This window comes from Oncorhynchus kisutch, linkage group LG19, assembly GCF_002021735.2.
Source record: "Oncorhynchus kisutch isolate 150728-3 linkage group LG19, Okis_V2, whole genome shotgun sequence".
Lineage (NCBI taxonomy): Eukaryota > Metazoa > Chordata > Actinopteri > Salmoniformes > Salmonidae > Oncorhynchus > Oncorhynchus kisutch.
In genome coordinates, this window is record NC_034192.2 from 8,455,025 (window position 1) to 8,471,374 (window position 16,350).

Sequence of the window (16,350 nt, forward strand, 5' to 3'; positions counted from 1 at the left end):
CTCTAACGCTGTGGCTGAAGCCACACAGCCACTCACACTCACCATGTAACAAAGACACACATACACACACACGCAGGAAGGATTCAGTACATGACAAAGAAACACATACACACACACTCAGGAAGGCTTCAGTACATGACAAAGACACACATACACACACACTCAGGAAGGCTTCAGTACATGACAAAGACACACACACACACACACTCAGGAAGGCTTCAGTACATGACAAAGACACACATACACACACAATCAGGAAGGCCTCAGTACATGACAAAGACACACATACACACACAATTAGGAAGGCTTCAGTACATGACAAAGACACACATACACACACAATCAGGAAGGGTTCAGTACATGACAAAGACACACATACACACACACAATCAGGAAGGCTTCAGTACATGACAAAGACACACATACACACACACAATCAGGAAGGCTTTAGTACATGACAAAGACACACATACACACACACAATCAGGAAGGCTTTAGTACATGACAAAGACACACATACACACACACTCAGGAAGGCTTCAGTACATGACAAAGACACACATGGACTCTCAACCTGATCTGTTCAGAGGTCTGATTTGAGTTTGTCTGAGTGTGGATCAAATCACTGGGTTAAGCCAGACTTGTAAGGGTTAAGCCAGACTTGTGAGGGTTGAGCCGGGCTTGTAGGACTGCAATAGTTGAAGACGGTGGTGAACCAGAGAGGAGTGGACACTCTGACCTCTCTCTGTGCTCTGAGAACAATGGGGTGGAGGAGAACTCGGTGGAGCATCATCCGGTCAGCTGAGTGTTAAGGCAGGACACGATCAACAGAGAATGAAAACACACACACACACACACCCACACACACACCCACACACACACACACACACACACACACACACACACACACACACACACACACACACACACACACACACACACACACACACACACACACACACACACACACACACACACACACACACGAGCATGGACATGCTTCACGTAATGACCTATCTTCAGAGGGCCACAACACGGATGGACGCCTAGTTACCCGACTCTACCTATCCACATGGACAGCAAGAGAGACCTATCCACATGGACCCACTGCACACTGGGCAGACAAAAACTAAACTGAGCTGCAGTAAATATCATACGACAACCATAATGTTTTCAATCCTACATGAGTGTGCATGGGTCTACACAAATCCACACCTGGAGGCATAGGGTTTAGTTCAGCTTCCTGCAGGCTGGGGCGTCATGCAACCGTTCCTCAGTCAGGTCTCTGTTGGAGAGGACAGATATATATGTGCTCAATTAGTTGCGCTGCCACGGCAGGTTGATGTGATGCTGTGGTTGATCGTCGTAGCGACAGGCATTGCCGGTGTAAATCAGAGTGTGTGTAATAGGCTTCTCAGTGGTCTCCCGAGCAGAGTGTGTGTGTGTGTGTGTGTGTGTGTGTGTGTGTGTGTGTGTGTGTGTGTGTGTGTGTGTGTGTGTGTGTGTGTGTGTGTGTGTGTGTGTGTGCATGTGCAGGTGCGTGTGGGTGGGTGTTTTCTACGTGTGCGTTGGCTGCCACAGCACGGGACGGTGTCCCTCCAGACTTTTATGGGCCCCTGGTAATGACGGTGCACGGTGGAAAAGATGTGTCCCTTTAATGGTGGCTGGTAATTTGTGTTCATGCTTTCAGCCAGACCCCTCTGAGACTTACAACAACGAATGCCATGCCTCCAAATGAAGGAAAGGTCAATGCCTGTTTTATTCTATCGACCAGACGTGATAAATGTGCTAATGTTCTCGCCGTAACTTTGTTGTTGTGCCTGGTTAGAAAATCAAAACCATATATATAATGGTCCTTTTCCGTCCCAGGGATCGGGCCAATGGAGCGCCTAGCAGCAGATGAAAGCTGAAAGCTGCCCAGTGACTGATCTTTATTCATGTTTCCATCATTTAAATTTGCAGCCTTCATCCCTTTGTGGCAATTTTCAAAGCGGCACTGTAGCCGTTCCTTCAAATATTTAAATGCGGAATAAAACCAGAGTAAAAATGTAGTTGAATTCGAGCGGGCATATTATCTCATTCACACTGCCAGTGAACCTGACAATCAAAGAGATGGAGAAAGAGAGAGAGAGAGAGAGAGAGAGATGGACCTAGGAAATAATGAGATGACAGGAATCGACAGACATCAATGAAATGTGAGAGACACAGTGTCCTGTCCCCCTGGTGTGAGAAACAACTGGAAGAAAAGTGGTAAAAGATCAGCTCATTTAGGAAAGTTCACACATTCAATCAAACACAGAATGGCTATCTTTGAGCAATTAACACCTAGCACTAGCCTTCAGAATAGACATTTGAATCTAAGAATTGCTCCCATAACATCATCTCAAACAAGGCCCAATCTGGAAGTCGCATCTCTATATTTTAGTCAGCTATTCCATCGGAAGGTAAGGTCTGTATTGCTCTAACCACCTGAGCCTGAGCAACAGATGAACCATCTGTTTTCTCACAGAGATCCCTCTGCAGAACATCCTCTCACCTGCCTCTAGCCCAGTGATGCATGGCTGAGTCTGTGTACTCACAATGATGCGCCTTCGTGTCTGGTGACAGCGCCAGCGCCCAGACACTGGTGTGATGGATGGATGGGCCGAGGCAGGGATCTCCGGGGTGGCGCTGATATAGAAATGATACATTATGCCTCAACTTTGCACCCCATCCTTCATTCATGTCTCTCTCTTTCGCTCGCTCCTTCCTTTCATCCCTCTTTCCCTCTCTGCCCCCACCGCTCTCTCGCCCCTCTCTCATCCTTCCTTTCCTTTGTCTCAAGCCCCTGTGCTATAGAACACGTCTCCCATATCTCTTCCTCTCCCCCTGCCCTCCTTCACTTCTACCCATTCCTCTCAGTCCCTAGCCTGTGTGATGGTGCCTGTCCCCTGTGTTCTACACTGGTTGACTGGGTTAAAGTGACAGGTCTGGTTTGAGGGAGACTTGGTGATGGGTAGTGACACATGCCATCGGCCTGGACACCAGACGCCACCAAAGACTTCTGCTTCAGCAGGGTTCAAACTGTTTAAACCGCTCATGGGTGTATGTGTGTATGTGTGTGCCTGCGTCTGTGTGTGTGTCTGTGTATCTGCTTGCATGCATACATATGCACATACCACAGCATAGTCAGTCACAGTCTATCTGAAGTGAAATACATCACCACGCAGACACACATTTAAGAGGCAATTCTACAATCGAAGGGTGCTTCAAAAGAAAATAGTCTATTTTCCAAAATCACGTTAGAATTCAAATTTTCTTTGAGTGTCTTAATTTAAAGACCGGGTTTCAAATATCTCACACAGATGCACTACTGGGAGGTTTTCAGCTACGCAGAGACAGAAACCATAAACAATAAAACGGCATTACTTCATCAGGGACTGATATTATTTTGAGAAGAGATATTGCAGCTATGAATAACACAATAACATCTTCCTCCTCCTATCTCAGACTCATGTTTACAATACAAGATTGGATATCCATGGAGTGTGCGAGAGACAATGCTATACCACGCCACCATGCAATAACAACAAAATGATATTTCCCAATGTAGACCAAAATGATTTCTCTACCCCCATCCGTCATTTAATCCGAGTGCTTGTCTAATTCTGATCCGGATTCCTTTCCGTCGCTATGACGAGGTACTCGGCTGCAATTGTCTCTGATATTAGATTAGGATAACCTGTCACCGTTTTAATTCAAAACGATATTAGTTGCGGGGAGAACAACAGACGGTATGAAGTGTTTTTCTGAAAGGAAACTTCTGGTAAACGTGTCTATTGTATGTTTCATTCCTTGTATCCTCGGGGGGAGAGAGGGAGTAAGGCGTGGCCACGCTTTTTATCCTGCACTCTGACATAACCTTTAAATATCCATTAACACGCAGAGAGAGAGAGAATGAGGGAAGGGAGAAGGAGAGAGGGAGAATGAAGAGATGCTCTATTGCTGTTTTGTCGGTCTGTTATGGGCTGATGACCGAGGAAGGCACAGTCTCTGTTTAATGAGCAATCTCTCTCTCTCTTGATTTGATCATGTCATCTCTGTTTTTCTCTATCTACACACTGTCCTGAGGCTGGGTACGGTGGGGTCATATTTGTACATTGTGCTCTAATATAAATGATTGTTATTTAGAGAGATGATGTTGCAGAATGCTGTGCATATCTATGAAGCCTTGCACTTTCACTACAGTATCAACATTTTAGTCTATAGGGGCACAGCTTTAGTCATTCAGGGAAGCAGCCCAATCGATCTATAACATATTTTTTAAAGTCTGGGATTGTCCTGGTTCTCCCAGGTCTCAATAAGAATGAACAATTTTACAAGTTGCATCTCTTCTTTTTCAAGGTAGTGAGTGTCATAAACAGCTTCACAATACTGGGGCAAATGACATGGTTGTGCCTGCTGTCATGACGTTGGCCTGTGGGTAAGGTTTATGACCCCCCATCAATACCTTTCCTCTCTCTTGACTCTACCGAAGGACTCTTGAAAAGCCTTTGTTGAACATAGAGAGTCTGGGAACATCAAAGGGTGGGGGGAAAGGAAACATATTTCGTTAATCCAACCAGTTGAAAATATGCGTTGGTACTCAATGAATATGATGCCAGATCAGTTGGCGTCTGAGACATTATGACTGATGCCAGGACGAGATGAACTGGATCTTGGAAAGTCTACACATTCTAGTTATCAGATTCACGTGGAAATGTTGTGCAATTTAAATGTTTCAATATGAAACTACTTGTGAAAAGATCAAATATAATTTTAGCTTCTAAATGAGAGAATTGGGTTTTCATAAGGTTAAAGCTCTGCTCACTCAGTGGCCCTGCCCATGTGAAGAGACATTGGTTATAAACCATGAAACACACCCTTCTCTCTCCCCTCCTATATAAATCCCTTGATGAAAATGTACCTTTCTCTTCCGAGGACGTGAGGACGACGGTCCCACGTTAAAAGGGCTCAGATAATAACAGAATATAGCACAAGCTTAAAAGTATGGCAACTTGATATGACCTTTGAACTCCTATTCACTCCAGAAGTGATACCTCCTAGCCAATTGAGTTAGGACGGACAACGTATTCAGTCTAACACACAACAACGATACTGCAACGTATCCAGTTTACCCCAGAGACATTCTTCCGAGGACAGGAAGATCTACGTTGGGCAACACGGCCTTCCATCTACAACCAACCTATTGAAGCGCAGCTCAGAGTAAATATTTATTGCCTTTTCCTTTTCCAAATGGGCAGTTATTTAGAATGCATAAGATTCTGTATTTACGATAGCATAGCTTTTCCATTTGTTACTCAGTCTTCCCGCTCTTTCACTCAAATCCAACCCCCCCTCTTTGTGTAACCAGCCGTCGTATCTGATGTGTCCACCAGGGACGTTTTCTTAATGACATAATTTGCATTCTGTGTATATGTAATTCTGTGTGACTAGTTAGGTATTTAGTAAATAAATAATTAACCCACATTTTGCAATGCTGATTCAATTTGTTAGCCAGGATTAGTAAAGATAACCAAGAATTTAACACCTTCAAATGAGACTAAACAAGGTGAGGATTAAATATTGACTGCTATTGATGTAAAAGATTACTAGGTCTTTAAGAGCTTATTCGGGAGATAACAGCTCTATAAACATTATTTCGTGGTGCCCCGATATTCTAGTTAATTATCTACCTGATTAACTTAATCAGGTAATATTAATTACAGAGAAATTGTTTTATAGAATAGCATGTCATATCACTTAATCCGGCATAGCCAAAGACACGACACTGCATAGAAATAGAAATTCCACGTATATGTGAATGTGCATGGTTTTGGCCTTGTTGTTTTTGCTCAGGTGCCAGCTATTTAAGCACATTTCTATTTCTGTCTAAGTAGCTGTTTTCTTCAGTTTTCTACATTCTTCCTGGCGTGTTATCTGTCTTCAGTTTGGACAGTAATTCTCCATCTCCCTGTGAGCAAGGCCCCATGTCTGCGTTTGGCCTTTGTGTTGTCAGGGGAGAGGCTGCAACCCGCTGTGTCCTCTCAACTGAACACAAACACACCCCTGACATTCACCATCCTCCTCCCCTGCATGTTTCTCCTCATCTCTCCTAGTTTCATACAAATGCACAAATACATACAATTGAAGTGGGAAGCTTACCTTAGCCTTAGCCTTAGCAAAATACATTTAAACTCAGTTTTCACAATTCCTGACATTTAATCCTAGTCTTAGGTCAGTTAGGATAGATAACAACTTTGTTTTAAGAATGTGACATGTCAGAATAATAGTAGAGAGAATTATTTATTTCAGCTTTTATTTCTTTCATCACATTCCCAGTGGGTCAGAAGTTTACATACACTCAATTAGTATTTGGTAGCATTGCCTTTAAATTGTTTAACTGGGATTAAATGTTTCGGGCAGCCTTCCATAAGCTTCCCACAATAAGTTGGGGGAATTTTGGCCCATTCCTCCTGCCGGAGCTGGTGTAACTGAGTCAGGTTTGTAGGCCTCCTAGCTCACACACACTTTTTCAGATCTGCCCACAAATGTTCTATAGGATTGAGGTCAGGGCTTTGTGATGGCCACTACAAACCCTTGACTTTGTTGTCCTTTGTTGCCATTTTGCCACAACTTTGGAAGTATGCTTGGGGTCAAGACCCATTTGCGACCAAGCTTTAACTTCCTGACTGATGTCTGGAGATGTAGCTTCAATATATCCACATAATTGTCCAACCTCATGATGCCATCTATTTTGTGAAGTGCACCAGTCCCTCCTGCAGCAAAGCACCCCCACAACACGATGCTGCCACCCCACATGCTTCACTGTTGGGATGGTGTTCTTCGGCTTGCAAGCCTCCCCCTTTTTCCTCCAAACATAACGATGGTCATTATGGCCAAACAGTTATATTTTTGTTTCATCAGACCAGAGGACATTTCTCCAAAAAGTACAATCTTTGTACTTAAAACCAACCTAAGTGTATGTAAACTTCCCGACTTCAACTGTACATGTTTGTCCCTGCTTTGACGTAAAGTTGAATCTGAATGAAAATATACTCGGAAACAGTTATAGGCCTTTTTTTTGTTGCTCTGAGGCTCTGAAGACAAAGAAGAGTCCCCTGTCATTTAGATAAAGCCCTCGCCCCCCAATGGATGCTTACACAGCCCTCCTTCCTTCCATTCCTCCTTTCCCTCAGTCAATACCTCACTTAATTTGCCTGTTTCAGGTAAAAGCTTCGCTTGAGTGAATCTCAATATACAGTATATATTTGTTACAGTACGTACTCACATCACTGCCTGACCAAACTCCTGCTTTTAGAAATGGAGGGAAAACAAACAGCTCCAGTTAATGATGCAGGAGGAAAAACAAAGAGACAGAAACTAAATGCCTCATGAGCCCAGAAGAGGGAAGAAACATTTGGCCTCAGTACTTTCTGCTGAGTCTACAGGGTACCTAGGCAGGCAGGCAGGTAGGCAGGCAGGTAGGCAGGCAGGCAGGCAGAGAGGCAGGTAGGCAGGCAGGCAGTCAGGCAGGCAGGTAGGCAGGTAGGCAGGCAGGTAGGCAGGTAGGCAGGTAGGCAAGCAGGCAGGTAGGAAGGCAGGTAGGCAGGCAGATAGGCAGGCAGGCAGAGAGGCAGGTAGGCAGGCAGGTAGGCAGGCAGGCAGGCAGGCAGGCAGGTAGGTAGGCAGGCAGGCAGGCAGGTAGGTAGGCAGGCAGGCAGGCAGGTAGGCAGGCAGGCAGGCAGGCAGGCAGGCAGGCAGGCAGGTAGGCAGGCAGGTAGGCAGGCAGGCAGGCAGGCAGGCAGGCAGGCAGGTAGGTAGGCAGGCAGGCAGGCAGGCAGGCAGGCAGGCAGGCAGGCAGGCAGGCAGGCAGGCAGGCAGGCAGGCAGATAGGCAGCTCTGACATTAACCATTAACCATTAACCATTAAAATGGGCCCTCATTAATATACAGGGTAGGACAGGGAGGAGGGAAAGAGCTGAATCATGCTGCAGTGGATGAGTTTAAATATGAAGCAAACTGAATACGGACTAAGCATGACACTTCATAGTGGTCACAGTCGTACACAGGCATGTAGACCTGAAAGGTAGTAAAGTGAGATTCTGTACGGCAAATGAAGGACAATAGTAACATTACCTTCTCTACTTCCTCAATTGTTTGCTTGGTGATATATGTCATAAGGTGGAAGATGCATCTTACTCCACATGACATGACTGTTCTCCATGTTCCCCATGTGGAATGTTGGTTCTCCATGGGAGAGGAGTCTATGTCTCTACCTCCTCCTCCACTGTGTCTTTCATGACTGACACTATGATCACATGGCATTAGATCAAGCCCACACAAAAGTCTCTGTTGCTTTGCTAAATGTGTCATGTTTAGTTGCAGGGTTGCCTTAGAGACGTGAACAGCTCCATTTAGAAACGCGTCTTCATAGAGATATTTATATTGATCCCGCTGTCACGCCACCATGGGTCACTTATGGCAATGAACGAAAGTATACTTATACGGCTGACAGAATTTGTTTTTATAATTTAACCAAAACTGTGTGTTTATGTGTCTGTGTGTGCGTGTTTGTTCGCTGGATGCGCACATGCACACACACATACATACACTTGTCCCTTGCTTGTAACATTAGCTAACCTAAACAGCATTTTAAGTGCAATTTGATGTGGCCCTAACGATGGCAGAAGTGAATTGTAGAATTAATGACACTTTGCTCCGTTTTAGCTCCAATTTGCTTGAGCATTAAAGAGAATGTGTTTTAAAAGAGCCGCTGGCCTAATGGACCGTTCATACCTCTGCTTTGATGTATGTGTACCAAATGGCACACTATTCCCTACATAGTGCCCTAGCCGTAGGGCCCTGGTAAAAAATAAATAAATAGGGTGCCATTTGGGACGCAGGTTGTCTGCAGAGCAGAGTAGAGTAGTGCAGAACCCGTGTCCTTTTACAGACATTACTAATGGAGATATGATAGATGTCTGAGTTAACAATAGAGACCAATAGACCTCAAATAGCACAGCTAACCAACTGTGACTGATCTATTATTGAAACCGGCTGTGACTGTTAGATTCAACCAGGACGCCGTTGAAGTACTTGGTTTGAGTTCTGGTTGATCCTCTATGAACTAATGTAGCTTCACGCATCAAGCTCACGCCTCTATGGCCACCCCCAGTTTGACACACACACACCCACACAAACACACGCACGCACGCACAAACACACACAAAGCGCTCCCTGTATCTCCTCCTTCCCTGAGACAGACTTGCTTCAATTAAATCCAATCATTCAAAAAGCACACAGTGCCCTACACATGCCTTTTCATAATTCCACCAGCCTTAGAAGATTAAAAGCAATCTATGTGCCTTGTTTCATGATGGCAGATACATCACAACCCAGGGTCCTCGGCGAGCGAGTGTGTGGGAGCCGGAGACTTTTCTCTTTTGTACGTCGACTCACACACACAAAGTTGCGTCCTTTGACAGTCCCCACCATCACAAGGCCTTTTCTCTCCTTTTGAAGTCTGTGTCAGTTTCTCTCTGTCTTTCTCGAAATTAATAATGCTGCTTTGAACTTTATCGCGCAAAAGCCTCACTTTGTGATGTGAGAGAGCACAGGAAATGCAAGCAGGCAGAGAGACAGCCTACAGTAGAGAGGGGCGGAGGTGTGTTGACAAACCGGTCTCGCTGCACTTTATCGACGATGAAACAAATTTAAAAAGAAAAGAAGAACGCACCAAAGGCTGATTGCTACTCTTCTCCAAAAAACAATATTCTGGAAAGTCAGATACACAACCTGGAACCTTGCCCACATCAGCCTGGGACCTGGCCCCGAATAGTACTGTGTACAGACCCACATGTCGAAGGGGCCATGATCCAAAAAAGCGAGCGAAGATGTGTGAGTGAGTCAGAGCCAGCGAGACCAAAGGCAGGTCAGTGGCCAACTTTGGCCCAACCTCACAGCAACCAATGAGTATGGTCAAAGCAGGATCAGAGGATGGGTCTACCCATCAGAAATCTTATTCCGTAGCTGACCTTAACTGAACACAGAGACCAACACACAGACACCACTCTGCACCCCACACAGGGCGAAAAATGAAAGGAAGGAAGATCAGAGAAGGAAGGGAGGAAGAGAAGATAAAGAAGCCTGATGGAAATAGAATAGACTTTAAGTCAAAAAGGGCAGGAGAAATGGAGAGGGTAAAGGACGGAAAGAAGAAGAGAACTAGAGCAAAATAGAAAGTAAGAGAAAATATTTAGTCTGAACTGTGCCCCTATTTGCCATCTTCTCTGTCCAATTACAAGCCAACACAGAGCCAGAGGCAGGAAGAGCCATGACCGAAACTGTCTGGAGAAAATGACACACAGAAACCATGAAGCAAACACATATTATCAAAGAGGACAAGGTTATTCCTCACACACACATAGAGCCAGGGTAGACGTTAAGTGAAGACTAATGTGAAAGTTAAGATAGTGTTGTCACATTTGGTAGAACTTAAATCAGTTCTACCAGATTTCCATCAACATGTTAAATGTGCAACCAGAGGATTTCCATCAACATGTTAAATGTGCAACCAGAGGATTTCCATCAACATGTTAAATGTGCAACCAGAGGATTTCCATCAACATGTTAAATGTACAACCAGAGGATTTCCATCAACATGTTAAATGTACAACCAGAGGATTTCCATCAACATGTTAAATGTGCAACCAGAGGATTTGTTTTTTAGATCACCTGTACTGCACACACAGAGACTCGTACAAAGCTCGCCTTCCATTTGATAAATCCGACCACAACTCTATCCTCCTGATTCCTGCTTACATGCTAAAATTAAAGCAGGAAGCACCAGTTACTCGGTCTACAAAAAAGTGGTCAGATGAAGCAGATGCTAAACTACAGGACTGTTTTGCTATCACAGACTGGAACATGTTCCGGGACTCTTCCAATGGCATTGAGGAGTACACCATCGAGGAGGTCGTCCCCACTGTGACTGTACCTACAGACCCCAAACAGAAGCCATGGATTACAGGCAACATTCGCACTGAGCTAAAGGGTAGAGCTGCAGCTTTCAAGGTGTGGGACTTTAACCCGGAACCTTACAAGAAATCCTGCTATGCCCTGCGACGAACCATCAAACAGGCAAAGCGTCAATACAGGGCTAAGATTGAATCATACTACACCGGCTCCGATGCTCGTCTTATGTGGCTGGGCTTGCAAACGGTTACAGACTACAAAGGGAAGCACAGCCGCGAGCTGCCCAATAACACGAGTCTACCAGACGAGCTAAATCATTTCTATGCTCACTTCGAAGCAAGCAACACTGAGGTATGCATGAGAGCATCAGCTGTTCCAGGCGACTGTTTGATCACGCTCTCCGTAGCCGACGTGAGTAAGACCTTTAAACAGGTCAACATACACAAGGCCACAGGGCCAGACGGATTACCAGGACGTGTGCTCCGGGCATGTGCTGACCAACTGGAAGGTGTCTTCACTGACATTTTCAACATGTCCCTGATTAAGTCTGTAATACCAACATGTTTCAAGCAGACACCATAGTCCCTGTGCCCAAGAACACAAAGGAAACCTGCCAAAATGACTACAGACCCGTAGCACTCACGTCTGTAGCCATGAAGTGCTTTGAAAGGTTGGTAATGGCTCACATCAGCACCATTATCCCAGAAACCCTAGACCCACTCCAATTTGCATTCCGCCCAAACAGATCCTCAGATGATGCCATCTCTATTGCACTCCACACTGCCCTTTCCCACCTGGACAAAAGGAACACTTACGTGAGAATACTATTAATTTCTTAAAAACATTAAGGGACAGGACATCATAATCCTACTGGAAAATGATGTCGTGGAGACCCTCAGGCTATAGAGAAAGCTTACTACCATCAGCATTTGGCTAAACCTTAACAAAGGTACAATCTATTGTGACAATGATGTATACATACAGTATGTGCAGTTTATGCCCCTCCTTCAGATTAATCATATTATGATGATCATTTTTTTTTTACAATCTCCATACAGAAATCCTTCAATTTCAGGCAATGGTAAATTGCTTCTTTGTGGAGATTTCAATGCGAGAACAGGTTCTGAGCCTGACCACTGTCACGAACCCCGCTTCCTGAGTCTGTGTTTGCCTGTGTTTCTGTCCTGGAGTGTGTTTCCGGTGTCCTGGAACGCACCCTGTCTGGTTGCCGGGCAGATTAGCTTGTTGGGAGATCGATGTTCACCCGCACCTGTATTCCATCAGTAATCTGCACACCTGTCCTGATCATCACCTCTCCCCTTCAAAAGCTCTGACCTGACATCCATTCCCTGCCGGATCGTTAGCCATGAACAGTATGTTGTGCCATAGTATCAGCCTCAAGTTGGATAGAATTTGTTTTGTTGTTTTGTACGTCTTGCTTGCCTTCAACTTACCTCCGTTTGTTCTGTCTTCAGTTACTCACCCGGATCATTTACCCCATTCCCGCCTGGTCATCGGAGGATTCCGCTTCCCCATTGGATCCACCTATTTACTCCCATCAACTCACCACCGCTGCCCGCTACGCCACCTGGATGTATCTACCCACTCACATTCACTTGTAAATAAATACTCACCTTCTTCCTACTCTCCTTGTCCTGGTCTGCTTCTGGGTTCGATTTTGAAGAAACGTGACAACCACACTGATGCAGGAGGTAACCACCATATATTTGAACACCCCTTCTTGTGCAGTAGCCCTATTATAAATAATAGAAACAGTCCTAACCAAATACTGAACAAAAACGGGAAGGAGTTAGTTCATCTCTGTCGAGCCTTAGGCCTGTACATGCTTAATACTAGAATCAGAGGGGACTCTTTAGGTCGGTTTACTTACTGCTCAGCTCTTGGGACAAGTGTAGTCGACTATGCCATCACTGACATCGACACCTCCTCCATTAGTGCATTCACTGTCAGACCACAGCCATCATTGTCAGATCACAGTCAGGTCAACGTGTTTCTGAAGAAATTAACCAGCAATACTCATAAAAAAAAACAGCCCAATAAACTCTACAACATTAACCAATCGTACAGATGGGCTCCAAACGCATATTCCAAAAAGCAGCATCAAAAGCAAATTTGAGAAAACCAAAGAAATGCAACATTAGAAACAAAAAAATGTACGTCTCTGAAAAAACGTTTGATAACAAATGTAGAACAATTAGAAAACACTTGAGACAAAAGTCAAATGATAACATAAACAGCAAACTCTGAAACAGCATAAATAGACACCAAAATGCATACATTGAATTATAAAATCAAATCAAATCAAAATGTATTTGTCACATACACATGGTTAGCAGGTGTTAATGCGAGTGTAGCGAAATGCTTGTGCTTCTAGTTCCAACAATGCAGTAATAACCAACAAGTAATCTAGCTAACAATTCCAAAACTACTACCTTATAGACACAAGTGTAAGGGGATAAAGAATATGTACATAAAGAAACTATTTGGGAAAACTATTTAAGCATGACAAAGCCACAAGAATTAGCCATACACACGATGAAGGAATATGGAATATGTATTTATTTTTATTTTGATAATCTATACAAAAACATCCCGCAAAAATGTTTTAACATCCTTGAATTAGTCATTAAAAACAACCAAATCCATTAGATCATCTAATAACCCCCAACAATAAACTAAACGGAAATCTAAAATCTCTAAAAACCAAAGAAGGCTTGTGGTCTAGATAACGTCAGCACACCTGAGTTGCAAAATGCTGTGCTTAAATTGTTCAACATGGTACTAACTTCTGTCTGCTTTCCTGATGTCTGGAACCAGGAGCTCATCTCCCCTGTCCACAAAAGTGGAGACAAATCAGACCCCAATAGTTACAGGGGAATTTGCATAAACAGCAACTTGGGAAAGGTTTTCTGCAGCATTTTTGAATTCAAGATTTCTAACCTTGCTTCAAGAAGAAAATGTAATGAGTAAATATCAAATTGGCTTTCTCCCCAACCATCGCACTAGTGACCATATACACACCTTACATATGCTAATTAATAAACACACACAAAAAAAATCTTTAAAAAGTCTAAATTCTCCAAAGTGGGCGAGTGGTGAGGAGTATGACTTTATAAAAATGTATGTATACGGAAAACAAGTGTGCAATAAAAAAGAACATAAATATTTTTGCAAAGTTGCGGTGTGAGACAAGGCTGCAGTTTGAGTACAAACCTTTTCAACATTTATATAAAATAATTAGCAGACATGTTGGACCATTCTGCAGCCCCAAGACACTATTTGACACAGAGGTAACATGCTATATTTTTTATTTAACTAGATAAGTCAGGTAAGAACAAATTCTTATTTACAATGAAGGCCTAAGAACAGTGGGTTAACTGCCAAATAAAAAGCCAGCAGAGCATTGTATGCAATAAAAATGAATCTATTCAAAATCAATATCCCAACGAAAAATTGGACGAAAATATTTGACAGCATAATCCTGCTCTTTACCGAAGTGAGGTTTGGGGGTCACTCAATAAGCTGAACTTTAAAATGTGGGACAAACATTGCAGTACTACATGAACAATTCTGTCGGAAAATCCAACTAATGCATGTAGGGCAGAATTGGGCCGCTCTCCAGTGGTAATGAAAGTACATACATTTTTTGGCTACACCTAAATTCAAGTCCAAATTCAAGTCTCCAATTTAAAGCACTTCAAACCCAAGAGCTGAGCCCAGTCAGCTGGTTTTGGACCTAACCAACCAAGCTGGCACCAGCACTGCTTCAAAAGAAAGGATTCAAATAAACAGAATCATGAGGACTCCAATCAAAGGACGCATATATACAACATTGGAAAAACGAAACAAAATCCCAAAGCTGACTAAATCGCTATCTGACTCTGAAAAGAGAATGTGAACTGGCTGATTATCTTTACTCTGTCAGAGATAGATCCTTACCAAGTACAGGCTGAGTGACCACCAATTGGCAATAGCAACCGGTAGACATAAAAAGACATAGCTACCCAAAGAGGAGCGTGTATGTTGTCACTGCACAAAAGGAGAGGTAGAAACAGAGATGCACTTTCTCATTTACTGTAATAAATATTCCTCACCAAGAGATTCATTATTCACAGAAATTACAACATTTATTCCAAATTTTAACTAATTTAACCCAGAGAAAAAAAAGAAAAAAAATGAATGGGCGAAGGAGCAACAGCTCCTCTTGCAGCCAAGTATGTATTTTCCTGCCACAGCCTGAGGGACACTGAATAATAACATCTTCATAAGCAGTAACTTACTTATTAGTAGTATTATTGTTATTACTATTATTATTAGTGGTATTATTGTTATTACTATTATTGTTATTATTATTATCCAAGTAACAGTGATACTGGTAGTAGGGGTGATGGTAATGATAGAAGTTTAATGATGATGGTGGTGGTGGTAATAATGATAATGGTACATTTTGGATCTGGATCCCTACAAATCAGCTGGGCTAGACAATCCGGACACTCTCTTTCTAAAATTATCCGCCAAAATTGTTTTAACCCCTATTACTAGCCTATTCAACCTCTATTTTGTATCGTCTGAGATCCCCAAAGATTGGAAAGCTGCTGCTTTCTCTAGACCCAAACTCTAGACCCAAACTCTAGACCCAAACTGTTATAGACCTATATCCATCCTGCCCTGCCTTTCTAAAATCTTCAAAAGTCAAGTTAACAAACAGATCACCGACCATTTCCAATCCCACCATACCTTCTCCACTATGCAATCTGGTTTCCGAGCTGGTCATGGGTTCACCTCAGCTACGCTCAAGGTCATAATCATAACCGCCATCGATAAAAGACAGTACTGTGCAGCCGTCTTCATCGACCTGGCCAAGGCTTTCTACTCTGTCAATCGCTGCATTCTTAGGATTCCCAATCCAGAGTCCTCGGCGCTGATCCATGGTCCGGAGTCCCCGGCGACGATCCACGGTCCAGAGCTTCCGGTGATGATCCACAGTCTGGAGCCTCCTGCGACGATCCACGGCCGGGTTCCTCCGGGGATGATCCACGGTCCGGAGTCCCCGGCGATGATCCACAGTTCGGTTCCTCCGCTCGACGATCCATGGGCCGGAGCTCCCGGAAACGATCCCCGCACCAGAGTCGCCACCGGGGTCTACATCCCGCTCCGGAGCCGCCACCGAGGCTAGTTGCCCACCCGGACCCTCCCCTATAGAGTCATATTTTGCGGCCGGAGTCCGCAACTTTGGGGGGGTACTGTCACACGAGATCCTTTATTCTCTATTTTGGTTAGGTCGGGGTGTGAATAGGGTGGGCATTCTGGTTTCTTTATTTCTAGGTTGGCTTG